The following is a 27,065-nucleotide window of genomic DNA, read 5'->3' on the forward strand; positions in this document are numbered from 1 at the left end:
TGATGGGACGCAGGTGAGCGTGGGCAGTAGCAGGCGAGGAGACGAGGGCCCGGAGCGGTCCGTGTGGAGCACAGCTGCAGCTCACGGGACATGCTGGGACAGGCAAGGGGCCTAGGCTAGGGGCCTGATGGCTCTCTTGCTTTAGAAAGTTCTAGAACTCCCCCCACGTGGATGTATCTAAAGCTCCCAGATCAAGAAGCATCTCAGTGGGGAGAAGGAAAACAAGGACCTGGTACCCAAACGTCTTGTTCACACTTCCTTCCTCCTCCTCCCTTCTGTATTCTCTCTCAGGACAGGAAGAGAACGGCTTCAAACTGCTCCTCTATGCCACCTCTTCCTTCCGGCCCAGGGAAGGAGATGGCTGGGCGGAGGGCGGGGCTCTCTGCCTGCCTTTCTCCACTGTGAAGGATCCCAGAAACAGGCGTCTTCCATGCACCGTCATTCTCATTCTCTCTGTCCCTGTCCCTGTCTTAACACAGCCTGGCTTTCAAGCTCATTGTACTGCTACAGAATCTAACTCTAAACTGACAGAAAAACTGAGCGATGACTTAGGGTTTTGGGGACCCGTTCTCCCGCTGAGGCTCTAAACCAGGACAACCAAGTCTAGAAGAGACATAAATACTGCTTACAACTGGTTTCCAAGTTCCAGATGGTTTCTTTTCCTGCACTAATCACCTCTCGATGTTCCCCACATGCCCCACCTTTAGAGCCATGCTCTTCAGTCCATCAAGAATAGAAAAGAGGTTCCTCATTTAGCCACTTCCTCTTAATGGTTTCATCCTTCAGTTGCCCAACACTGCAAAATGACTGCCCAGAAGCACCCAGTTAATTCTTACCCCAAACCCGAGCCCAGTTACTGTGTGTACGGAGTGAAGGATGTGAATTCCATTCTTGGGTTTTTGTGAAGAGACCACTCCACACAGGTACCTGCTCATGAACTGTAGCAATTATCACCATTCTACCAAATGAAAACTGTCACCCTCTTGCATAAAGTCACCAGCTACTTTCCACCTGGACAGCCAACACTCAGTTTCCTCGGGTATAAAACTGGGGTAATAACATTATAGCCTCATTGGATTAATGTGATAACAGATGATTTATGTAAGTCACATAACACAGCTCCTAATACAGTGTTTTAAAAAGTAGTTATTGTTATTAGCTATTTTTAAGCTATTGAAGTAAATTCATGTAACATGAAATCGACCACTTTACAATGAACGATCAAGCGGCATTCGGTGCAGCCTCCATGCCGTGCAACCACCACCTCTGTCTGTGTCAGAACACTCCCATCGCTCCAGAGTAAAGCCCTCTGCTCCTCGGCAGTCACTCCCGATTGCCCCTCCCCCCTGCCAGCCACCAATCTGAGATCTGTCTCAGTGATTTACCTATCCTATACTTTTTTACATAAGTGGAATCACACTACATGTGGCCTGTTTTGACTGGCTTCTTTCACTTAGCGTAACGTTTATGAGGTTCATCCATATTGCAGCATGATTCGATACTTTCTTTTTTGGGTGAATGCTACTCCATTGTGTGTATACAACAGTTTGTTTATCCATTCATCAGCTGACAGATATTCAGGCTGATTCTATCTTCTGACTACTGTGACTAGTACAACTATGAACACGCATGTGCATGCATTTACTTGAGAGCTCCTGTGTTCAATTCTTTTGGGTATATACCTAGGAAGGTAACTGTGGGGTCACGGTAATTCCCCATTTGTAGTATGTGTGCAAACATTTTTCCTACTATGGCAAAATATACATAAAATTTGCTATGTTAACAATTTCTTAAGTGTATAGGTAATTAGAATTAAATACATTGTTAAGTGCAAACACTATCCATCTCAAAATACTATTCATCTTCCCCAACTGAAACTGTTCCCACTAACTAATAACTCCCCCCACCTCCCCTCCCCCAGCCCTGGCTACCGCCTTTCTACTTTCTCTGTGAATCTGACTGCTTTGGGTATCTCCTATAAGTAGATTCATACAGGATATGTCCTCTCATAACTGGCTTCTTTCACTCAACAGAATGTCTACAAGATCCATCCATTTTAGAGCGTGTGTTAGAATTTCATTCCATTTAAGGCTGAGTAATATTCCCCTGACTGGACATACCACAATTGTTTGTCCATTCACACATCCATGGCCACCTGGATTATTTTCAGCTTGAGTTCCTGTTTCAATGGTTTTGCATATACATACAGTCATGCACCACGTGATGCAGATACCTCCTGAAAAACACGTCTTCAGGCAATTTCCATGTGCAAACATCACAGAGGCACCTCCACAACCTGAGATGGCATAGCTAAAGACACACTGAGGCGATACGGTCTACCACTCTTGTGTGGGCAGTTCATCGGCCAGACCACCATTACGTGGCGCGTGGCTGCACGCTCTGGAGTGGGACTGCTGGATCGCAGAGTGACTCTACTGTCAACTTTGTGAGGACCTACCACACTGTCTCCCACGAGGACTGCACGACCTTACATTCCGTGTGTCAGCAATACACACGGGTCCCAACCTCTCTACATCCTCGCCGCCATTTTTTTAAATTACAGCTGTCACTGTGGTATGAAGCATGCCTCACTGTGCCTGAGTTTCACTTTCCTGAGGACTAATGATTTCGAGCATCATGTGCCTGCTGGCCATTTACATATTTTCTTTGGAGAAACATTCACTCAAGTCCTTTTACCATTTTTTAATCAGGTTGTCCTGTTGTTGGGTTGTAGGAGTTCTTTACATACAGGGTCTGGCAAAAGTAAGGCCTGTTTGAGTGTGGTTGGCAGGGTAATAATTTACAGTTTTAATTTTAACATTTCACCTAAAATGTCATATGGTGTACTTGAGTGTGATACTGTTACATTACAAAGTACATGCTTGTGAATTTGTTATGATAAAAAGACGGCATTACTTGTACCTGACTCTGCATTCCAGATATTATCCCTAATAATATATGATTTACAAATATTTTCTCCCATTCGGTATGTTTTCATTTCAGTCTTTGTAATATACTTTGTTATACAACTTCTTAATTTTTATCAACTCCAATTTATTTTTTATTACTCATGTTTTTGATGTGATATCTAAGCCTCCATTGCCAAGGTTATGAAAATTTATTTCTATATTTTCTTCTAAGAGTTTCATAATTTAGATCTCACATTTAGATAACCAACTTGTATGTTAACGTTTGCATTCAGTGTGAAGTAGGGGTCTAAAGTTATTCATATGCAGATTCATTCATTCCTTTCCTGGATATGCAGTTGTCCCAGAACCACGTGTTGACCAGATCATTCTTTCTCCATTGAATGATACTGGCACCCTTGTTGAAAACCACTTACTTGGTCATAGTTATGGGTTTGTCTGGGTTTCCAAGCCTAGTCTTCTGATTTGGAGTGCATGTCCACCCTTATGCCATTACCACACTGTTTTGATTACTGTAGCTTTGTACTAAGTTTTGAAATCAGAAAGTGTGAGTCCTCCAACTTTATTCTTCATTTTCAGGATCGTTCTGACTATTCAGAGCCCCTTTAATGCTGTTAGAATTTTGTTAGGAATTGAATTTGAGTCTGTAGATTGATTTGTTATCTTAATAACATTAAGTTTCTCATTCTATTAAAACACAGTATTTTCAATTTATTTAGGTTTCTTAAATTGTTGGCCATTTCTTGTAGTTTTCAGTGCATAAGTCAATCACCTTCTGGATTAAAATTATTCCTAAGTATTGCATTTTTTAAAAGTTTACACATTTTATTTTATTTGCATTATTTAGAGGTTGGGTAGGGTTGGATATTGTTTCACGTTTTTTGTATTCTTTTCGATGCTATCATAAATGGAATAATTTTCTTAATTTCCTCTTCGAATTGTTCACTGGTGGTATAGAGAAATACAATTGTTTTTTGTATGGGATCTTGTACCTACAACTTTGCTGAATCTGTTTATAGGTCTGGTTGGGTTCATGTGTAGGAACTCTTTCATATCTTTAGGTAGGATCATGTAATCTGCAGTAGATATAATTTTATTTATTCCTTTCCAATTTGAATGCCTTTTTATTTCTTAGTTCTTGCTTAACTTTTCTGGCTAGAACTTCTAATACAATGTTAAATAGCAGAAGTGAAAGCAGGCATCCTTATCTCAGAGGCAAAGCTTTCAGGGTTTAAGCCACATTTTTAAAAACCTTATTCTTCCTCTTTGTACAATATTTGTGAGATTTAAAGATAGTTCTACACAGTTTTAACTACCCCTGTAAGTTTTTCCACTCTGCAAGGACACAGGTTTTTGATACAAAAATAGCATTGTTGTCTTCTTATTCTAGTTTATAAATTCTTATAAATAATGTTCATAACTATCTTCCTCAACTGCAGTATTTGAGGTAGCATTCCTCATACAGCTCCTGTTGACCACGTATTATGACCTTGCCCTGACAGAGGCTCAAGCAGCGACTTGGCCCAGTTCTTATTCTAAACTAGTAATAAATGTCACACTTAAGAGTCCCACCCACCTGAATACGATCTATTTTTTCCCATCCAAATCCTCATCTCTCTGATCAATGACATCTTCCAAACACAAATTTTCATGAAAGGCTGAGCCATAAACTTAGTTCTGTTTCAGCTCTCCATGCCTTCCAAATTTTCTCTGACACAAACTGCCAAAATTGTAGTGTTTAGAACACTGGGATCTTCCATTGCCTGGCTCTGATGACAAATGTCTGCCTAAAAATGTGCTTACGAAGGGCATTCCCAAAGAACAAATTAATGATGCTCTAGCCCTCCCTAGATTTGGTGCATCTGTTTTGGATTCTGTTATAATTTCAAAATTTTAGGGTAGGCAATGCTCTGGTATGGTGAAATTGCCAGGGCATTCCACACAGCCCTGGATTGTGCCAGACAATTTTAGAGAGCATTCCAGTGAGCTTGGACAGACCTACTTTCAGAATACAAATGGAATGAAAGGCACTTCCTTCACTCGGAGTCAGGTCTAACAAGTACAGTAAAAAATTACCATCACAGACTGGAAAGGAACAGAGCATTAGGGCTACCTGCAGCTTATCTATCCCAAGAACTGGCGGAATTTTGATGGAAAGCCTTACCTTTACTGCATGTCCGTTCTGTGTCATGTGGTGTGCCAGGAGCTCTGGACACATTACCACAACCCTAAGAGGTAGATATGATCAACTCTTTTTTCACTAACCATGAAACAGGCTCAGAGATACATTGCCTAAGATCACAAATCTGGTGCATGGCAGAACAGAAATTTGATTTGGAGTCTTTTAACATTTCTGCTCCTTCCTCCAGCCTGGGGTTGGCAAAGAAGGCCCTCTGTGGCCAAATCCCACCCAGCACCTCTTTTGCGTAAATAAAGTTTCACTGGAATACAGCCAGGCCCACCCATTCAGACATGGAGGGTGGCAAGTTCCGTGCCACAGAGGCACTGAGTAGTTGGAACAGGCTGGAGAGTTCCCAAAGCCTAAAATGTCTGTTATCTGGCCCTTTTCAGGGAAAAGAAATTTGCAGGCCCCTGTCCTCTCCAGTAAGACCTTTTTTTTTTTTTTTTTTTTTGCTTCTGAGACTCTCCACCATACACCTTGCTCCCGTCCAATGGGAACCCTAGAAAAGTGCGGTCAGTCCTCAGTGGTTCTCAGGACTCGCTCCCAGAGCTGGTGGAGACAGACTCGAGAGGATGGTTCACCACGTCATTTAATCACCATCGCCAAGAAGCAAGTACCTGACACACAGCCAGTCTGCAACTCCCTGCGGGGCGACCCTCGGCACAGACACCTTCAGAGGACCGGGGGCAGGGCCACCTGCACTGAGGAAGGAAGCATCTAGACGTTAGGCAGGCCCAAGGCAGTAAGGGGTGCTGTCCCCGTGGGCCTCCCTTTCTGCCCAGACTGCGATCACCAGAAGGCCTGGCCATCTTCCTCGGCTGCCCAGGGCCGTTTCTGCATGTGGATGGACAGTGGACTTAACAGCCAAGGCCTGAATGTCTCTTTATTTGTAAGTCACTCGCTCCCTGGCTTTCAGTGGCGACTCACTGCTGGTGTGCAGGACCATTTACAGGTGTGTTCACAGGGGCTCCAGAGATTATGGCACTCAGCAGTGAGAAGGGGAGCTGACATGCGAGACAGGGCAGCTCTAAAAATTAAGACATCTGCTTCTTGAACCCACAGGCTAAGAATCCTCAACTCTGGCCACCTGGCTCAGCTTTCCTCCTTCTGTGTGGAGCCCATTCTTGCATAACACGGGAAGAAAGGACAGGGTAAATTCAATGCCTGCTCAGCTGAGAAGTTCCTCACCCCTAGTTCCTGAGACGAGGGAGAACGTTCCAGCTCCCTGGGAAGTCTGTTGTGCACCCACTGGAGAAGGAGTAAAGAAGATGTCAGGCCTCCAGACCAAGTCCTGCGCCTGGAGAGGCTGTGGATATCTTGATGGGCATCTGCTGTTTGCATTCACTGGAGAGGCCAAGGTCCCGTTTCATGCTGGCCACCCACTTGCTGTTCACTGTGGCCGGGTATCAGCTCCCTCTGCCTCTGTTTTCCCCTCCGCAGCACCCAGTGAGGGGCTCGGGTAGGTCAAAGGGCATTGGCCCAAACCCACCACAGACGCAGGGCCCTTCCCCTCTTCACCTTTGCCTGTCTGGTCCCCTAAACTGGCTTAACGAAGCCCAAGGCCAAGGACCACGAGGAACGTGGAGTTAAAAGGAATCAAGTGGGGGAGTGCAAGACTCGGAAAAGCAAGGAGACCTTTACTTGGGGACATCACCTGCTACTCGGCCGCATCCCTCCCCACCTAGCCTGGCTCTCTGGAGCACAGACGACACCCACATGGAGGACTGCTATCGTCCGGGGTGGGACGGGCCCCCTCCAGGCTGCACGGGCCAGGGCCAGAGTCCAGAGGTGGAGGTGCGGGACGAGGGCCGCCTGGGCGGCATTCCCTTGCAGACGTAACAAACGGGCTCGCGGAAAGAAGCCTGACGTCCGAATGCGGAGAAAGGGAAACGGGCCATCCCCGGTGAGAGGTCCATCCCGCACGCTGTGGCTCGGTGACTTCCGCGGCGTCCGAGGCTGGGGGAACGCGCGCCACTCATTCCGCGACGACGGCCCTCTCGTGGAGGCCAGGCTCAGCAAGCCCTGGAAACGGCCCAGGCCCCCCATCCCGCCCGGACACGCGCCCGCTCCCACTCCCCTGCCCGGGCTTTGAAGAAGCGCCGGCACCACTGGCTGCGCTTTCCCACGCTCAGACGGCGGGGCCGGAAGTGGCTGCCTCCAGCGGCCGGAAGGCCGAGCCTGGAGCGGAGCTGCAGTTCCGCGCGCGGCCGCCGGGTGGCAGCAGCGCCTCGCCCACGGCCGGCTGCGGGCTCGGGCCCAAGAGGGGGCGCCCCGGGCCGGAGCGCCCCTCCGAGCGCAGGCCTCCCGCCGCGTTCCTGCGGAAAGAGGGCCCCGCCCGGCTCGCCCCGGCCCGCGGCCACGTGGCCGGCACGCGGCTGCGAGGGCCCGCGCCTGCCCCGAGGCGCCCCCTGCTGTGACCCCGGCGCCGCCGAAGCGCGGCCCCTGCACAGGCCCCGGGCCCGCGTGAGGGCAGGTCGGCGGCCGTCCCCCCGGAACCTAGTCCCCGGGGCGATGTCGGGCTGCCCGGACCGGTTCTTGCACGTACCGAACCTCTTCCCGAGCTCGTCTCACCGCCACCCCCGGCGGGCGGGGCCCCCGCCGCTCTCCGCGGCCCTCGGCCCCCGCCGCCGTCCCCGGCCCGGTTCTAGCACGGAAGCCGCGTACTCACCCTCCGGGCCGCGGCCCAGTCGCGAGGGAAGGCGGTCCCGAGCCTGGCGGAGGGCGCGGCTCCAGCTCCGAGCGGCGCTGCGGGCGGCACGAGGGCCGCGCTCCCGCCTCGCCCCGCGGAGCTCGCAGCGCCTCACGCGGCCGCGGGCGCCCCTGCTGCTCCTCGCCTGGGCGCGCCTCCCCCGCCCCCAGCCCGCCGGGCCCGGCCGGCTGATTGGAGCGCGGGGGCGGTCACGTGACGCGGGCCAGCCAGTCCCCTGGCCGCCCAGCAGGCAGTCACGTGGCGTGGACCCGTCGCGTGGCCTCCCCGAGCGCGCTGGGTGAGCTTGGCGCCTGCCTACTTCCGCTTCCGGGCTGAGCGTCGCCTCGCGGTGTTCCGAGGATTCCCCGCCGTCCCGAGCGGCACCCGGGTGGGCTGCGGCCAGGGGCCCGGACGCGACCGCGGAGACACCGGTGCGAGCGGCGCCACGAGGGCGGCGAGGACGGCGGAAGAAGCCCCCCTGGGGAGAGCACCCTTTGCCTGCGCTGCGGGAGCGCGAGCAAGCCGCCGCCACGTGCCTTGAAGCCGCCCGGGCCCAAGGCGGTGGCTCCAGTTCAGGGGCGGGCAGGAGCGAGCGCGGTGTTTACTGCCGAGGCCCCGCCTTCGTGGGGCAGAACCGGCTCTCCCTGCCCCGTGTCCTTGCAAGGAGCCCTCCCCCCCCACCCCAGGACGCTAGGGTGCACCCCGCCGTCTCTTCCCGCTAGGGCGGACGCGTGGGTGGCGAAAGGAAGCAGTTCAGTGTCGGAGAGGCTCATTCGGAAACTGGCACCCTGGACTGCGTGCAGCGTGGGAAGCAGTGCCGCCATCCACGAGAGCCGACTGGAGAAAGTCTTTTAACATTAAAAAGCCAAGTTCCGGCGACCACCTATGGGCCCAGCTCAAAAGGCTGGACAGGCCGCTGCAGCCAAAAGAACCCTGCGGGGTGTCGAACCTCCATGGGCAGACGAGCCCCCGCGAGGCGGCCCAGCTCCCATGGAGGAAAGGGGTGCGGGAATGATGAGGGTTCCCAACATAGGAGGGAAGGTAAGCCGGGGAGTCCAGGGCGCCCCGGGGTGACATCTGTGGTGCGGACACACAGAGCCACGGCCCAGCGCGTCCAGGATGGCCGGGAGCTGGTTCTCAGGTCACTTCCCAGAAGCCAGAGCCTCTCCTGACTCGGTGACATGGTGGCGGACGGCCGTCAGGCCCCCGTCTCCTATGGGAACTGAGTCTCGGCCTTAGAAACTGGGCGCAACGGACCGCTTTGTGGAGCAGAGGACGTCAGGGCCCTGTGTGATCCCCGAGCTGCAGCTGCCTGCCTGCTCTCGCCTCCAGCACTCAGAACACAGAAACGGGGAAAACATCAGGAATAGAAGAAAAGGCTGGCGTGGAGCCAGGCAGCCCTGTCTGATGTGCACAGATGGAGTAACGGGTGCGGGGAAGGAATGCGTTTATAGTTTTTAAAAATCCGGTCTCTCTGGGCACTCCCACTTTCCACCTCATTCAAGTCCACATGGCCCACCCTCTCCTGCATTCTCCGGGCCATAAGCCTGCCATTAGCTGCGGCCTTCTCTTGGATTTTACTCCGCGCCAGCTTACATTGAACACAACGCCTTAAAAGGGAGGCAGCAGAGGTTTCTGTAAGACCTGTTTCCTCTCTCAGCACTTCCCTCCTGCAAGGAAGGACTAGAGGGAAGGGGCCCCCTTAAGGCGCAGGAGCCGACGGTGTGGCTGGCTTTAGGAAGCCCAGGCCGCTCGGCACCAGAAAGCTAAGCATCACCCTTCCCCTGCCTGGAGCTCTGCTGTCCTGAGACCACAGCTCAGAGTTTTCGAGGGAGAAGAAAAGCAGACATCCAGTGCGAGTGGCTGGACGTCATCTAAACATTGGCTCTGCGTTCTTATCAGTGCCAGACCTGGGAGTTCACTGTGCTTTAAACAGTTTAGCACAGCAGTCTGGATTTTCTAAGAGCGCAGGCGGCTGAAGAGGACCCAGCCAGGGAGGGAAACCGGGACACCAGTCCGGTGCGCGGCCCTGGGCACTCGAGCTCCTCTTCCGTGCTCGCTCCGTTGCAGGAGCAGCCTCCTCCAACCCGCTCACTGCCCTCTCCCAGCCTGGAGACCCCCAGGGGCCCCTGCTGTCCCCTGGAGAGGGCTCCGCTCCTGCTCTGCTAGGGACACAGTTTATAGAAGCTGCAAAAGTAGGGGTTTTTTGTCTTCTTTTTCTTTAAAAAGTTTCCTCTCCTCAGAAACCGTCACAGTTCCGAGTTCCAGCAAGCGTGGCTCTGAACATGCTCTGTTGTAAACGAGGTGCACAGATGGGCGAGTGCGTGCTCAGGATGGTTAACTGGGGTGCGGGAAGGAGCCACTAGAGCTCCCTCATCTCTTTCTTTTTTTTTTTTTTTTTCAATAAAACAAGAAAAACTGCTAGCCCTGCACAGACGGACCCCCTCCCCCTTCTGGGTGTGCCGGTCGGATGGAGACGGGTGGTCCTGAAGAGAGAGGCAGGAGGCACTCCCTGGTTTTCCTTGCGCTTGTGCGCTCGCACGCTTACATGAGAAGCGTTTCATTATTACGACCGGACTCGCTCTCAGAGTTGGAGAGAGAGCAGAAAAGTGTATTTTTAAAGCTAAAATAGCTATTGTTTGTTTTGCTCACATTCTTTAAAATGTGATGTTTATAGTCAATAAAGCATGTTAGTGCAAGAATCGTGTGTGTGTGTATAAACTGACCAGTCGTTTGCGTAGGTGCTCCTTTTCCAGCTGGTGGTGGTGCAGCGTCCGCAGTGTGGAAATGAGAGCTTCAAAGGTGCGACGTCAGCACCACCGGCTCCTTGCAGAGGACAGGGGACCACAGGCACCAACTGGCCCGCAGTAGTGCTGGAATAATCTGCTTAATTACGTGAAAGGGACTCAGACCTGCACGTTCCGTTTGGGTTTCCCAGCTAGTTCTTCAGAATGCAGGGGGTCTGGGACAAGAATGAACGGGAGCACCTTCGTGTGAATCCTTCCAATCACCTCGTCTGCCAGCAGCGGGCACCGTGGGCGTGAACGCCAGGCAAGAGCGAAAGGGAAGGAGGCCGGAGTTACCGATGCCGGGGGCCAGGACTTGGTCCGAAGTGCTGGGATGCCGGCCCCAAATGAGGAGAGAGCTGCAGACAGAGCTGGAGAGGGAGGGAGAGCCCTCGGACCCCAGTCTCTTCTTGACCTTCCTCCTCAGGACGCCGCACTCAGCCCCTCCCGCCCCTCCTCCCCAACCATCAGAGGGTCCACCGTGTAACCTGTTTGATGCTCTCCGGGAGCAGATGCAGTGCGCTGGAGACGTCACCGCCAGGGCTGCCTCCTTGGGGTGGCCGAGTGCCCCTGGAGGCGGCCCCCTGGCTCCGAGATTCCCGACTGCTCTGCAAGTGGGCTTCTCGGAGCTTCTGAGGAGTGCGCATCGTGAGTCAGAGACCTCCGGCCCGTTGGGGCCAGAAAGGCGGTTTGGAGATGCGCGAGGGTCCGAAGGACTGCCGGGGGCAAGGGCAGGCCTGGGGCGGGGCTGGGGTACAGCACCCACGTCCGCCTGACTGCTCCCCGGGGTGTCCGGAAGAGCCCAGCTCCCCAAGCCTGTGTTCTGTGCCGATTTTAGGCTCTGTGTTCGTGGAGACAATCCCTGTGCGAACATTTGTCCCGTGTGCCGCACACACACAATCACACCGGCTCTGGAGAAACCCACCCCTCCCACTCTTCGGCCCAAATCACGACCCAGCTGTGTGCGGTCCTGGCCCTACAGAGCAGCTCTGCGTGCACAGGCCGATAGAATCTCACTGTGAGGGGAGCTGGTCCCCATGCTCTCCCTAGAAGCAGGAGCATACAACCTTTAGTTCCCCCTGTTTTTCAGGTTGCCCCTGTTTAAAGCCTTTGGAGTAAAGGGCAGATGTATCCGACGCTGGCCCTTCAAGCCAGGACTCTGTGATAAGCTGCTGCACTTACAAAGAAGCGGGGCTTTCCGAGTTGCTTTAGAAAAAGTCGGCTGAGCCTGAGGCCCTCCGTGCGGTGGGGTCTCTGCTCCAACCTGCCCTTGATCACAGCACCGCACCCCACGGGAGGCCCCGCAACCCGCCCTCCGAAACAGATGCCCACAGCTTTAACACAAGGCCCAGCCCAAGTCCCAGTCTGTTGTTTCCACAGTGTTGTGTTTACTTGGGTGTGACTTTTAAAAAATACGCAATCCAACTCAACTTGAGCTGTACACAGGTGTTGTCCTTGCTACATTCAGCTGTTTATTCCTCCAGGTGCTGTTTTTAAACATAAAACATGCTTTCATTCTTTTTCTTTGAGACCACCTAGATTTGTTTTGCTTTTTTACTAAAATGGCAGGTCTTCCAGGAGCCTTGGTTCCTCTCCCTCTCACGGGACCCCGTGACCTGGGCGCTGGGTATGCACATTGCTTGCAGCTGGAGTCCCATTATTTTAATGTGCATTTCTTTCTCAGAGAATTCAAAATTGCTCACATCTTTATCAACTTTTTTCTTTCTTCTATATATCATTTTTTTGTGGTATTTGCCTGTTTTTCTACTAGAACATTTATCATTCTTAAAGTGCAAGGAATTCTTAAAATTTAATGTTAACACTGACAAAATTTTAGTACCTAGGCATCTATTTGGTCATTGGCTTTTAGATTTTAGGTGCATGTTCATTGAAAAGGCCTGCGGGGGGGCAGGGAACACAACAGATTCTTTTGTAAATAGGAATAGGACATTTCCTTCAGCTTATAAATTCAGATTCTCAAAGAAAGCCTGCCTATCCCTCCTTCCTTTTTTTGGGGGGGGGGGCTTTCTTTTAAGGTACTTTACTCTTTTTAACAGGATACTTCTTTAAAAAAAAACTTAGCAAAGTGGCAATAGTCGCTGAACACTGGTGTGGCTCAGTGGATTGAGCACCAGCCTGCGAGCCAAAGGGTCGTCAGTTCGATTCCCAGTCAGGGCATATGGCTGGTTGTAGGCCAGGTCCCCAGCTAGGGGTGAGTGAGAGGCAACCACACATCAATGTTTCTCTCCTCTTTTTTCCTCCCTTCCCCCCTCTCTAAAATAAATAAATAAAATCTTTTTAAAAACTTTTTTTAAAAAAACCTCAGCCATAACGTGAAGACGAACAAATGGATATTACTTTGTCACCTGACATGGTAGTTCTGCCTCGTTGGGTTAGAAGAACTTTTCAGATTTGTCTAGCACTTTAAGTGACTAGTAATTTAAATTTCATTTTTGTAGATTTCTACCTTGGCAGGTAACTCCTGAAAGACAAGGAAGTAAAAGAAGTCTTCTGTGGTTTTATTGGGTTACACTTGATTGCGTTTTTCAGCACCAGCAACTTGAGAAAACGGGTGAACTGCACTAGCTTACAACTCTTTAACCACTCGAACCCTGTCTGTAGGTTCCTAAGCCTCTACAACACTCCCGGAGAACAAGCACAGTGCGCCCTGCTGCACCCCCCGCCCCCCGGGCCCCTGCTGCCGCACTGACAGGGCCTGTGGGGTGGGGGACGGGCTCAGCTCCCCTGCAGGGGGGTGGACGGCTGGACGGCTCCATTCTCGGAAAATGGAAGATTCGCCTCCTGAGCAGGGGCTCTGCGTCCTCCCCTTGCCCAGTGCTGTTCCATTACAGCCTCATCACGTCAGCGTTGGGCTGACATTTGTCTACGTTAGGAGAAGTAGTGGCTTATGGACAGGAAAATACATTTACTTGACAAACGTGTGTGCTAGAGAAACAAGACGCATTGGCTACCTGACCGAGCAAGAAGGGAAGCCAGAGACATAAGCTCCTTACTTTTGTGCTGATCCATGATAAGCTTCTCACCTCATTCTCGCCAAAGGTTCAGCTTCCGCCCCCTCCATCTTACTCAAGAAATTGCTTCCTTCTTTTTCTCCCGTCCCCCTGCCTGTGAAGACAGGAACTTGCTGAAGGGGGAGCCGAGCGGAGGAAGAGTGGCCCCGGGCCACCCTGCTCACCGGGGCACTCAGGCCCCGGTGACTAAGGGGTGACTGAGGGAAGGACTCGTCTCTGCCCCACGCGTGCCCTGCACTGCTCCCCTCCCTGCGGGCACACCCATGCTCGCCCACACCCGGGCACGCTTCCATGCATACTCGTTCTCACACACACACGTGAGCACGCTCTCACGCCGGCACACACAGCCCGCTGCCCGCGCACAGCCCGGTCTCCCCCTCGCTCTGCCACACCAGACAAAAGACAGGGATGATCTCCATGTCCTTCGGTTCGGAAGTGACCCACTTGCTCTGTGTGTGCAAAGGTCAAGAGCCGGGCCCAGGAAACGGTCCAGACACAAAAAAGCTTCTACACGGAACGAGATCCTTCTGACCCACATTCCCGGACAGCCTGGGCCCAGACTGGGGCTGTTTCTCCGCTCCACCCAAACCGGGGAGTGGGACCCACAGGTGTGCACTGACCCCGGCCCCCTGAGGGGGATCGGGCCAGTTCACCTGAGATTTGTCATGGTGGTTAACATGGGCGAAAGCATCAGACTCCCTGGTCACAACCATGTCACACGCTCCCCCCAAATCTTGCTCTTGGATGTCAAGGTCTAATTCCAACCGGTCACCCAGGAGAGCATCTGACGTGCCCACATTTACAACCCAGACCCCGGCCGTATGGCCGCAGAGGTCACCGACAGCAAATGCACATCCCGCCGTTTGGGGTAAAGCAAGAACAAACGGAGCTTCCGGAACCAGAATTGAACAGGAAACGCCCAGGACACGATTCCTGTGGGTGAGGCACGCAGTGTGGTCAAAACCACAAACTGGCATGGCATGCCTTTGGAGTATTGTAGTTTTATTAATTTTTTAAAAATATTCTCATTTGCAAGTAGCAGAAGATAATCACTGAGGAAGATAACTTGGTTTTCTGGCTTATCGTCAAGAACCAACTCAGATTCAAGTGATCTTTGCAAAGGGCTTGAATAGAGGAATAAATCAGTATTGGTGTCGGTCTGTCTTATTTCACCGAGTCACCATGGAAACAAATTGCTGGCCTATTTCTTTTCATACCTCCAAGTAAACAATAGGGTCTCTGCTTTTCCGTGTACCCTGTTTCCTCTGGACGGGAACTTCTGGTACGGAACATCTCTGGAGGACTTTTTACCGAAGCCTAAAGTTCTTCCCGACGGGCTTGCTTTAGGGGCCCTAACCCTTCTCCACCCCCTGGATTTCCACCACGGAAGGTGCCCAGATGCCCCACACCGCCCCCAGTACCCGGGTCCCAGCAGACGGCGCTGGCCTCTGCTCGGAGCTGAAGGACTGGTGCCCCAGGCAGGTGGCGGGCAAGCAAACCCTCAGGCTGCCGCAAGAGGCCCGGTGTAAAAAGTCAGCGGGGTGTGGGGTTCGTCTCTTCTCTCCTTGCGGCTCTGCAACTGCCTGAAGACAGGACTGTAACAGGAGTCCATTGTCCACGCTGAGCGGCTGGTTCAGGGGAGAACCAGTGGAGTATTAACATGTGTGCCCCCTCGCCTGTCCTCAACCCACATCCTAAATCCATTTCATATTTGGCTCAACCCAGGAGTTTCTAAATTTAGAGGTGGTTCTCTCCAGGGCACTCCCAGTCACCCTGCGGGGCCGTCTGGCACCCACAGGCTGCATCCGCCTGTCAGCCCGGGCCCTCGTCCCTCCCTCATCTCCCGGGACATGCTCCTGCAGAAAGATCAGGAGGAAGCACGCTGCATTTATTGCCTGCTGTTCTTCTGACGGGGAAAGCCCACCGCCTGTTTATTGAGTGAGAGAGTGAATTACAGAGACATGGTTTTAAACAGACACCTGCACACACACACACACACACACACACACACACAAAGGCACAGAACACATGGCCCCACACAGTGCTCCTCGCAGCTGCAGAGGGAGGAGGAAGAGGTGAGCCAGCAACACCCCACCCAATGCATCCCAGGCAATGAGCATCGGGTGGCCATAGAGATTAATTTCTATCTGACAATTTACTTTTAAAGTTGGAAAGAAGTCTGACCTAATGCAGGGGTTTCCCAAATGTGCCTCAGGTATCTGGACAGAACTGTTTGAAATTTCACTACAAATACCACTTCCTTTACTGTCTTACAGAGCGGTGATTTTTCCAAACAGCCATGTCCGGATACCAAAGCAAGAGTTTGGGAAGTGGGAGAAGCTTGATGGACCCAGCAATGTAGGGGGGCCACTTGCAAGCCTGGCTCCAGTTCCCCCAGCCCACCTTTCTCCAAGCCCAGGGCTTTGCGGCTTCTCCTATTAAGAGGTGGGGCCTACTTCATCACCTCCAAAGCTGGGCTGGACCATCGTCCAACATAGCAAACATGGAAATGCCCCAGCCTGGAGCCTCAGCTTCAGGAGGCCCTACCCATGCCCACTATCTTTGGGCCAGGAGAGCAGGACAGTGCGCTGGAGGCCGAGACACACAGAAGAGGCACTGTGGCATCCCAGCGGACCCAAGCTGACCACACAGACAGGGCGAACCCAACTCGGACAGAAGATCCTCCTGGCAGAGCCCACTGAAACTGCTGACCCACAGAATCACAACTAACTACATGGCTGTGTGTTTGGGGGGGGGTCGTTTGTTACACACCAATAGCTAACTGATACATCTTTTCTTTCTCACTTTATCAGCTCCCTCACACTTCCCCAAAGCTCATTTTTTTATGTAAATAGTCCTGGCCAAAAAACCAGGAGCCCTAGGTCCCAGTCCTGACTCTGAACTATTTAGCTGTATGACCTTGGATGACTCCTATTCCTTTTCTGAGCAGCGGTTCCCTCCTGTAGACACTCACACGCAAGGTGTTTGCCGCAACGGCGTGGGTGCGAGAGACAGGCAGGGCAGCCCGAATTCCGAGAGCCGCGTCCACCGCACGTCTGCACGTTGCAGATGTGCCCCTGGACTCAGCGCCCCCGCTGCTTTGCCCTGACGCAGCGGAAGGAACCACACGCACGCACCAGCCCTCAAGTCTCGGGGTGTCGGGGGCAGGGCTCTGGTGTGCCGGACACCGAGGGGAGACCCGAATGCCTGCCAGGGGAAATGGCTGGACCGTGAGTGCTATCTACGGGCTGGGAAATATTATGTAGCTATTTAAAGAATTCTCTGGAAACATCTTCATAATGTATTTTGTAATTGACAGAAGTAGATTTGAAGGCATAAGATCATTTTTGTAAAAGAAACAAAACAACATGAAACTCTTAGGCGAGTAGTTTTTATACAATTGTCGGGCCACCAAAAATGGTTCCAGAAAAATGGTTGCCTGGGGTGGAGGCAAAGGTTTATAACAGCAAAAGTGTTGAAACAACCTCCACGTTTAGGTATAAGGATTTAGTTAGCCTAATTATGGCACATCTGTATAGTACTGTAGTAAAAATAAAGATATATAATACCTGAAGATATTTACATGCAATATATTAAAAACCATGATACTAACATGGTTTTTAACTATGAAATGGTAATCAAAGACATAAAAATGTGTGATCCCGTACATTTAGAAAATCTTTGGAAGTAGATACACACCAAATATCCACACTAATTTTTAATGATCACGAGCTTATAAGTGGCTTGCCCTTATTTTTATGTAACTGTGTTTTCTTTTTTCTTCAGTCTTTATGTATCGATTTTTTTGTTTGTTTTTTAGACAGAGAGGAAGGGGAGAAAGAGAGAGAGAGAAACATGATTTGTTGCTCCAAGTATCTCTGCATTCATTGGTTGCTTCCTGTATGCACCCTGACCAGGGACTGAACTCACAACCTTGGTGAGTCAGCCCGATGCTCTAACCAACTGAGCTACCCAGCCAGAGTGTATCTGTGTTTTCTAATTTTGCACAGTTAGCAAGTACTAACTTGCTAAGGGGAAGAGGCCGGGCAACGGCAGAAAGGTTTAGCGATTCCACGGTGGGGAGTAGACGAGGCAGCAGCAAACGGACTGGATGAGTGAGGGATCCAGTGACGCATCTCCGAGTGACTGGAGGTGACAGTGCTTTGAACTGGGAATGATGACCTGCAGAAGGCATCGTGAGCCAGCGGCCCAGGGAGGGGGGTGGCCGGCCTCCTGCACATCCCTGGTTCCTATGGGGCTCGGAGAGCAAGCGAGGTCACGGTCATTCATGAGGCGTGTCACCGTCCTGCAGAAGCAGCTGCTGCATGTGACAACACCGTCTTTCTCATGTCATTTGCCTCGTGTCAGTGTCCTGATGGAACCCTAGCAGCCTCTCCCGATGGACCCCCCGGAAGGACCACCTGCTTATCTCCTGGCCAGTGAGGGTGGGCTTCCTTGTCTCTTTAAACAGAAAAACCTCGATTGGAGAAAGATGTTACTTTCCTTCCTACTGTCAACGTGATGAATCCAAACGAGACAGTGTTTTTACTTCTGAGGCCACATTTGTACTTAGATGCTTTCCACCCAAACATCAGCCGTGAATAAACTCTTTCTCGACAAGTTTAAGAGACGCCAACACAAGAGGCATCTATAATCAGACTGAGGAGCTGGCACCGGCTGGGGCGGAAAGTGGCCGGGATGGGCACGGAGCAGGACGGGAAAGAGGCGGGGCCCTCTCCACCAGCGGCCCCGCCCTGCCCCTGGCCTGTGTGTGGCCCGTGCCCACCCTGGCCTCCGCCCCAGGGGCTGGGCCTCACCCAGCAGAGGGACCTAGACCGGAGGTGCACTGGTGCTGTGACCGAGGCCACCGACCGACCAGCCACAGTGCCAGGGACACTGCTGGTGAAACGTGCATGGACGTCTCTCCCTGCAGGGACGCCTCAGCCGTTCCACGTCCCTGCTGGACGCCGTAAGGGCTTGTGAGTGGACGGGCCCCAGTCCGACTCAGTGCGTCCTATCATTTCACTCTGCCCTGGGAAAAGAAACACATCATTGTTCCCTTCCCTTGGACCCGTCACAAGTCTCAGCACGTTGAAAACGTTCCAGCGCCAAGCCGGTCATTCCAGGACACGCAGCCCTGGGAGCAAGCCTGGCAACTTGCTCGCTTGCTGGCGGCTCTGGCTGACGGGGGCGCAGCCGCCCTGCGAGCTTCCCAGGCCTGGAGTTCCTCCCTCCGGCACCGTCCTCGCGTCCCTGCCTCCCGAACGGCAGGAAGACGTGGGAGGCTGCTCCCCGTGCCCTACCAGGGAAGCTTGCTCCTTGGCCACGCCCCCGGTGCCTAGGTCCTGGATCCTGGTGCCCGCCCTACCGTTCTCCATCACGTTCATTAGCGTGAGCCCGGACCGGCCCATGTCTCTGCGTGGCAGGGATGAGCCCTGTGGTGGGAATGAAGCCGCTGGACCGACTCTGGATCCCGGGACTTCTTAGAAGCGGTGGTCGTCTGACGGGGGTTGGTCTGTGGTCAGGATTAAAGTTCTTGCCCCCAGAAACTACATTCCAAAAGCAGTGAAAACAATCCCGGGTGAGAGATGCTGCCTTCACTTGACTTCGAACGCTTTCCTGCAGGTGACTCGCTGGCAGGGCAAGCGCAGGCCCCGGCTTCATCCGGAGGTGGTGCTGCTCACCAGAGGGTGCCTCCCCTCTGCCGGGAGGCGAGTTTGGCAACCGGTGGGCCTTGGAGCTGTTGTCGTTGGTAGAAACCCCTCAGCGGACATGAAAACAGCCCTGGTGAGATACGCCTGGTGCTGTGTCACGGTTGTTGTCAGCAGCGTGCGCAGAAGGGTACACACTTTTTAGGAAGCCGGACTCCTAGAGCAAGCGAGGAGAGTGTGTCACCGTCAGTCCCAGAAACTCCGCGCCCAGCGGCGTGGCAGCCGCCGGGACACCGCTGCCTACAGACCGTGACCGACTGCTCGTGACTCAGATGCTCGGAGCCCAAGGTCAGGCCGAGAGCAAATGACACAAAGTCTATTTTGAGAACGAACTGCTGGAAGGCACTTGCTGAGCAAAGGTCTGAACTTGAAGGACAGAGTCCCATCGTCGGGGCTGGAAGGACCCGGGGATTCCCCTGGTGTGTGGCTTGTCCACGGCGTCCCCCGCCCGCCATCCAGGAGCCGCCTCAGTGGGGGGGCCTGCAGGCGCTGTGTCCTGCGGACAGGGAAGGGGGACCAGACAGGGCCCGTCCCTGGGAGCTGGGCCGCCTGGGGAGGGGCGGGTGTCTCCAGTGTGGACGGTGACCGACGACCCCCGTGGGCATGTGGGCGGGTGCTGGGCAGGGAAAGAAAGGACGCTGTGGGAGAGTGTGACCAAGTCCTCGGGGGAGGGGACCCCGAAGGCCCTCTGGTCGGTGACCCGCGAGCTGAGGCATGCCCCATGCGCTGGGACCCCCAGCCCACACTGAGCGCCCTGTCTGCCCACCCTTCCCTCTCGGAGGCGACATTTGGCTCCCGCGACACCTGTGCTCCAGCAGGTTCTGGTGAAGTAGTCACACCCGCGGGCCGCGGGGCGGGGCCAGGTGTCGCCCAGTGCGGGCAGCCAGTGACGAAAGGGGGCGGTGAGAGGTCAGGATCCCGGCTGCGTTCCTCACGCACCGCAAGCCTGTGACGGCGCCGCTGGCACAGAGAACGCAGCAGGTCCAGCGTCCGGCTTGCCTCCGACTTGCTCTGCGCGGGAATTCTGTCATAGACGCCGCGCCCAGCACCCGCCCGCTGACACCAAGGAGCCAGAGGGAGGCAGCCGCGCTGACCCCAGAGGCCCCCGGAGGGCTGGGAGAGGGCGCGCTGGGCCCCAGGAAATGGGACTCCGAGCCTGCCCCTCCGCCCTGCTGTTGCGTCTTCGGCCTGAGTTTCCACCAGGCTCTCAACGCACCGGCGATTCCAGGTGGCGGCAGCAGGTGGCGCCTACCTGGGTGAGCAGTTCCTCCGGCGCCGGGATCTGACCCCGCGACCTCCGCCTCTGGAGCTGCCACTGCCTGCCGCTCGCAGACGCGCTAATAAACTGCACACCGGCGCGCCGGGCGCGGGACCCCTTCTACCGTGAAAACACCTGCTTGTCCGCTGGTGTTTGAAAAACACTTGCGAGTCATTTCAACCGTTTCAAAACATTCCACGTGGACGTGGGGTTTTGGGGGGTTTTTTTTGCACTACAAGTGAGCCAGCACTTTTGCATCGCTGCCAGGTAAAGGAAACACGGAGGTTCCGGCCCGGGGGGTTAACATCTCACACAACACCATGGGGCGCGTCAGGTGCAAGCTGCACGGCCTTCTCCCCGCTCTGCGCAGGCGCGGTGTTCCATCCAGAGCCTCCGAGGGCGGTCCCCGCGCACCGCAGGGCCCCGTGGTGACCCCACGCCCGGGAGCCCCTGCGTGCCCCGCCCTGCCCAGCTGACAGGTCTCTCTTCTCCCTTTGCTGCAGGGGTGGGCTCCCGGAGACTACCTAGAGGGTGGGACACAGCCTCGTGTCCTGGACTCAGTCTTTGATGGGGTCACCTGAGATGCAGCTCGGAGGGGGCACTCCCCAGGGGGCGCAGGAGCCCCGAGAAGGGGGCGCTAGAGACGGGCTTCCTGAAGATGGGGGGGGGGAGCGGGGGGCCGACCTCATGGTGGGAAAACCACGAGCGGGGAGGCCGGAGGGCTGGGGCTTGGAGGAGGGCGTTCTGCGGTCCCCCAGACACAGGCGCACACAGCCAGGGAAGGGGGCTCGAGGGTCCATGGCAGCGCCCCGTGGTTGGGCCCTGGCAGCCCCGCGCCGTGGGGTCCCCATCCCCAGTGCCCACACCGACCTGGTGCTGGAGCAGGCAGGAGGGGAGCAGACGGGGACAGGCCCTCCCAGTGAGCTAGCACCTCCGGGGGTTCCCTGACCTCCAAACACCGCTCCCCACTCCATCTCCCTCGCTCCTGTGGCCACGACCCTGCCCCCGTTTGGGGCAAAGTCACTCCTCCCAGACACGGATGCGCTGCCTGGAGCACATCTTTCTTCGGGCACCGCAGAACGGCTGAGTCTGCGAGATTTGGGTTTTCCCGGCTCACGCCCCTGCCCCCAGCGCCGTGGTCCCTGGCGGAGGTAGACACCGCGAGGACGCAGCGGCCCTGCCTGGCTGGCGGGGTGGACAGGCTGAGCCCCACCCCCGTGCCCGGTCTGCACCGCCCACCGGGAGCCGGGAATACAAGCGGACAGACTGGGAGGGGCCCGTCAGAGCCGCAGAGAGCAGGACGCGGTTGGGGGTGGGCGGGCGGCATTCTCTGTGTCTGCGGGGACCCCGCTGGCGTCCCAGGGTGTCGCTGTCAGACCCCAGGGACTGGCTGCTCCCCTAGTATCCTTTTCGGGAAGTGCACCTCTGGCGTCTTCCGAAGCATCGAAAGTCAGGGGCTGAATGGGCCCAGGGCCGTGGTCCCTCAAACAGGAACACAGTAGGACTGGGGGATGAGGGGCCCCTGCTCCGGCGAGTGCCCTCAGTTCCGCTTATGGTGTGTGTGTGTGGACATGCATGTGCACGTGTGTGTGCATGCGTGTGTGCACGTGTGTGTGCATGTGGGTGTGTCTGGCTCTGTGCGCGGAACTCCCGCCACATTTCTCGGCACTCTCTCTGGGTAGACACGGCGTCGCGGGCCAGCACCGGGGCCTCTTGCGGAGGCCCAGCTCGGCCGCTGCCGCGGTGACGCCCCCGGAGCCCCGGGCGGGATGGAAGCTGCGTGAGAACGCCTCACTGCGCACTGTGCCACGGACGGCGGGCGCTGGCGTCTTATCTCGGGTCCTACAAAGAGATGCGCCGCTGGCTGGTCCTCTGCACGGCACCCCTCACCTCTGAGACGGCCCGCAGCTGCCTGGCCCCGCCCACCCTTCACCTCCGCAGGTCAGGTCACCTTCCCGGTGGTCTCTTTGTGCTTCCGCCAACCCGGCGGCGCTCAGGAGGACAGCGGCTGACATGTCCACGCTCCAGAAACCGACGCCTGTGTCTGGACAGGACCTGAAGGTCCAGGGGAGCAGGAACCATCCCTATCGGTTCGTGTCCCTTTCCCCCTCGGTTTGGGGGGGGGGGGCGGGTCGAGAGGTCAACGAGAGCGTCAGGTGGGGTAGGAGCCCACGTCCCTGGGGCCCTGTGCAAAAAGCCACATTTCAGTGGCCTTGACCTGAAACAGGTCTTTAAAAGTGTCTTTTCCAGGCTTCGATTTCTTAGGGCACTGGCATCTCAGAGGCAGGTGCGAGCTCGGGCTTCTACGCAGCCGGTAAAATATGCGTCCCTGTAACCGTGACTTATCTGGCAAAGATCTGCTGACGTCAATTCCTTTTACGCCTCTTCTGTGCCGGCGGGGGAGGGGCCGGCCCGGGTCATTGTCCTGAGAGCCCGGAATCTGGGTCAGTCTGACCTACTGGCTGACAGGTGGCCCGGGATCACCTTTCCGTGGGGAAGCGGAAGAAACAAACCGTGGTGACGCGGGCCTGCTCCCGGGCGGTGCAGTTTCCCGGGCCTCCAGGAGATGGCGGCCCCTTAGTGGGAACCAGCCCCCCGGCTTGGCTGCCGCCCTGGCCCGGAGCCAGCAGCTGCAGGGCCGCGGCCTGTGGAAAAGCAGGAAGTGGCGGAGGCTGGGGTCAGCCTTGCTCTTTTCGTGGGAGCCACGTGTTGCTGCGCGACCCCCCCCCCCCAGGTGCAGCAGCTCGGGCAGCTCTCGGGGCGGCTGGGGAGCCTGGCGATCACACACTGTCTCCCACGTGTGTGGGACTGTCTCGTTCTTTTAGGGACTAAACCGTTCCGGGGTCATCTGAATTCTAAGACAGCGCTTCCCCCTTGCTTGCCTCCTCCGGAGCGGAACAAAACCAGCCCCACAGCACCGGGTTTCAAAAACAAAAACAGAGAGAAAGTGGCCCCGGGGGCTTGCGAAGCTGCTGCGACCTTGCCAGCCCGTGAGGTGGGGCACCGGTGGGGTTCCCGGGCCCTGGTGCTCCCTGGGGGCCACACACGTTTCCCACGTTCAGTCTGAGTCAGGAGACTCGGAAAGGACCACGTGGAAGGCATCCTCCCGTTTCCTGGGTGGGGGGAGATGGTGGGCCCCTGAGGGCCCCGGGGTAAAGGGAGGTCTGGGTCCTGCCGCTCTGACGCCAAGCCTGGCCTTGGTGAGGCCCCTGCGGGCGGAGAGCACCCCTTCCAGCCGGCGGGGGCGGCCCAGCGCTCCGAGACCACGTGCACCTGTCCTCAGAGGGACGGCCTCTCGGCTCTGTCGCTCTGTCGCTCTGCTTTCTCAACACAAACCTTCGGACAATTAGCCAAATCCTAAGGAGTTCGAAGTCCCACACCCCCCAGTTTTATTTTGAGCAGAAAACACCGCCTGCAGCTGAATGTCAGGTCCACAGTGGTGGAGCGTCTCGGACCCACAGCCTGGCCAGACCCTGGAAACCAGGCCGGGCCGCCCTCCGCAGCCGCCCTCCCGGGCCCTCGGCCACTTCCCCTCCCAGGAGTGTCCGGTCCTGGGAGGCCCCCGGTAGGATACACAGCAGCGTGAGGCCACCGTGCCATTTGTGTGCTGGTCACAGTGGGGACTTTGGGGGTGCAGAGCAGAGAGGGCCGTGGGGACCCCATGCTGGAGGGTCTGTGGATGCGGGCCCCGTGGGGTACACAGGGCGACACGGCTGATATTCTTTTATTCAGAGCAGCAGGGGACGGTTTTGGCCCAAACCACGGACTCCTAGGAAAAGGAAAGCCTGCCAGCTCAGCCCAGTTTCATCATTCACTCCTGGGCAAATTATTGTTAAAAGCACAGCATTAGAAGGAGTTCCAGCTACTCTGCACATCACCGCGGAGCACAGCAGTGCGTGGCCGCTGGGCTTGGGCGAGGGCATCAGAGAATTCTAGAGCTGTTGGAAATAGGCACGGCGGGAGAACGTGAGACTTTTAACCAGAGCAGCTGACAAATTCACGGATTTGCATTATCCTGTCACATTTATTTTGTGCTCTTTCCATTCATTGCCTTGTTAGACTACCAGTCGCCTGATTTGAAAAGTGAGAATTGAGTGTCTTTCAGGTGAGCAAGGGGACCAGGGAGAAAAGCCGTCCCCAGAGCTGGGTGTGCCCGGTGCTGGTCTCGCCCGCTGTCAGGGGGCTGGCCCCAGGCTCCGGCCTCCCTGGCGTGGTGGCGGCGGCGGCGGCACACCAGGCTAATCAGTAAAGCTGGCCAGTCTCTGCTTCTTCGCATGGCCTGAGTGTGATGCAGTCCAGAAGTGCAGGAAATGCAGTTGAAGTCTAAGGTGCTTACAGAACATCCATCCCCAAAACACCCCCCTCGCCCAACAGTGCCCCCCTGTGCTAATGTTTCAGGGGCCGCCACGGTCACACGCTTGGTAAATGTTTCCCTTGTGGGCCCCGTGTACAGTCAGGTGCCTCCGGACAGACATGGTAAGCAGAGGAAGGGTGAATGTCCACCTTTCCCCAAACAGTGGGACAGGACAGGCTGTACTTACAAGGGGACACTCAGCTCAGTGACGGGGGTTCCTTGGAGCTGTCGGTACCGCTGTCGCGATCTGGGATTCTTTTCCTGTGCTCTACACCTCCCCACAGATCTATTTAAATAAGAGCAATGCCTTTTCGATAGCCAGGCTTTTTTTTTTTTTTTTACTTTGAAACATAGTTACGTCTTGTCAATTGGGAAGGGAACGTGAATGGGCAACTTGTCCCGACTGTTACTCAAATGGCGGCACCCCTCGCTTCGTGCCGAGACTTTTCCAAGCCTGCGTGGGGCTGACCCCAGGGCGGGAGGTCAGGGGGACGAAGCAGACTCCCCTGCCCGATGCCTCGGGTCACACGCTAGCCCGCCACCCCCACCTGTGTCACTGAGCACGTGACACAGACTCTCCTCCTGGAAGCGTCACGCCAGGTGGAGATGAGCAGAGCCCCTCCCGCTGGGCGGTGAGGGTCCGGTGAGTGACCGTGCGAGGGCCACGCACAGCAGTGACCGGTGGTGTTTGCTCCTGAAAGAAAGCAAATGTGCAGTCCCAATGGTCCTGTCCTTCCAGGGGACGTGGCCGAGCAGCTGGACCCCTTCCCATCTCAGAAAGTGAAAACCCGTCTCCCAGGAAGTGCAGCGTAAGCGAGCGCAGTGGCGTCTCCAACCTCCTCCGTCATCTGACGGGAATAGAGCTTTCATCCTCAGAGGGTTTGCACTTGGCAGAGTGGGCCGTAGGCAGGGGTCTCGGGACGACTCCTTTATGGGCAGGAAGGGACTGTGTCTTCTGGAGGTAAAGTCTTTGACCGTTACAGATGCCACTGGCCAGGGATGAAATTCTCTTCCTTTTAAAGAAGCTGGAGACTCCAGATGAAAGACATGAAAAGGTTATAAAGTAGATTTAGTGCCGAGTAGAGGCCAACATTCCCCACTAACTAGGTCGTCTCCAGCAGCTGCAGTCCTCGTCTCCCTACAGACAGCGACTGAGAGAGGACAGAGGGGATGGATTCTGGAAGGAAGGGGACCAGGGGGACATGTCCATCCAGGCGAAGAGTCCATGGGAAGAGTGTCCAGCCAAACTGCGAGTCTCTCAGCTTCCTTTCTGCCAGCTGCACCCCATCACCCTGGAGTCCCCGTACAACTAGCAAGTCGTGAGGAGGTGTGGCCCCCTTCACGGGGGACCCCGTGGACCAAGGGGAAAAGCTGGCCCTTTCTTGGAGACGCCTAAAGCGATACGGAGACAGAAGAGTCACGTGCTGGGCACCATCCCAGAGTGGCGGGGGCATTACGAAGACCACCCAGAAGTTCCTCAACGCAGTGGGAAGAAGCTCCCGGGCAAGGGGTGGGCGGAGAGGAGGGGACGCAGCAGCGTCCTGCTGTGTCCTGAGGTCTGTGTGTCCTCGGAGACCCAACACGGGTCTGAGTCCCGGGTGCCATCAGCGTGCTCAGCGCTCTCAGCAGTCCGGGGGGGGTCACTGTCACCCCACTTTACTAGACACTTTCGTGGAGCAAGCCAGGCGCAATTACCTGAAGGGCTCCTCGTCTTGGATGTCGTGGTAGCTTTAACCTGGTCACCGCCACCACCACGCCACCATAACCATCCGTTCGTCAGCCCTAAATCCCACCACAGACATCCTGGGTCCCCGCACACGGGCACTGGCTGGCGTCACAGGGATTGAAGGCTTTCTGAGATCCCAGCGCCAAGAAGAGTAACAGGCATTTATCGAGTGCAGGACACGGCCGCACTAAATCCCACCCGTCTGGTCGATGCCCGCCTAGAACCCAGGAGGGTGGCTCCTCCCACAGATGAGACGCCGGCGGTTCGTCATCCACGGCGTGTAAGAAAAGCACTTGGGTCCAGGGGTCTGCGACCTGCTGCCTGGCCCTTGACCCCCACAGCAGCCTCCCTGACAGCGTTTCCTGCCTCCGAATGGCTTAGGGGGCACAGGAACCCCCAG

This window comes from Phyllostomus discolor, chromosome 9 (assembly GCF_004126475.2).
Source record: "Phyllostomus discolor isolate MPI-MPIP mPhyDis1 chromosome 9, mPhyDis1.pri.v3, whole genome shotgun sequence".
NCBI lineage: Eukaryota > Metazoa > Chordata > Mammalia > Chiroptera > Phyllostomidae > Phyllostomus > Phyllostomus discolor.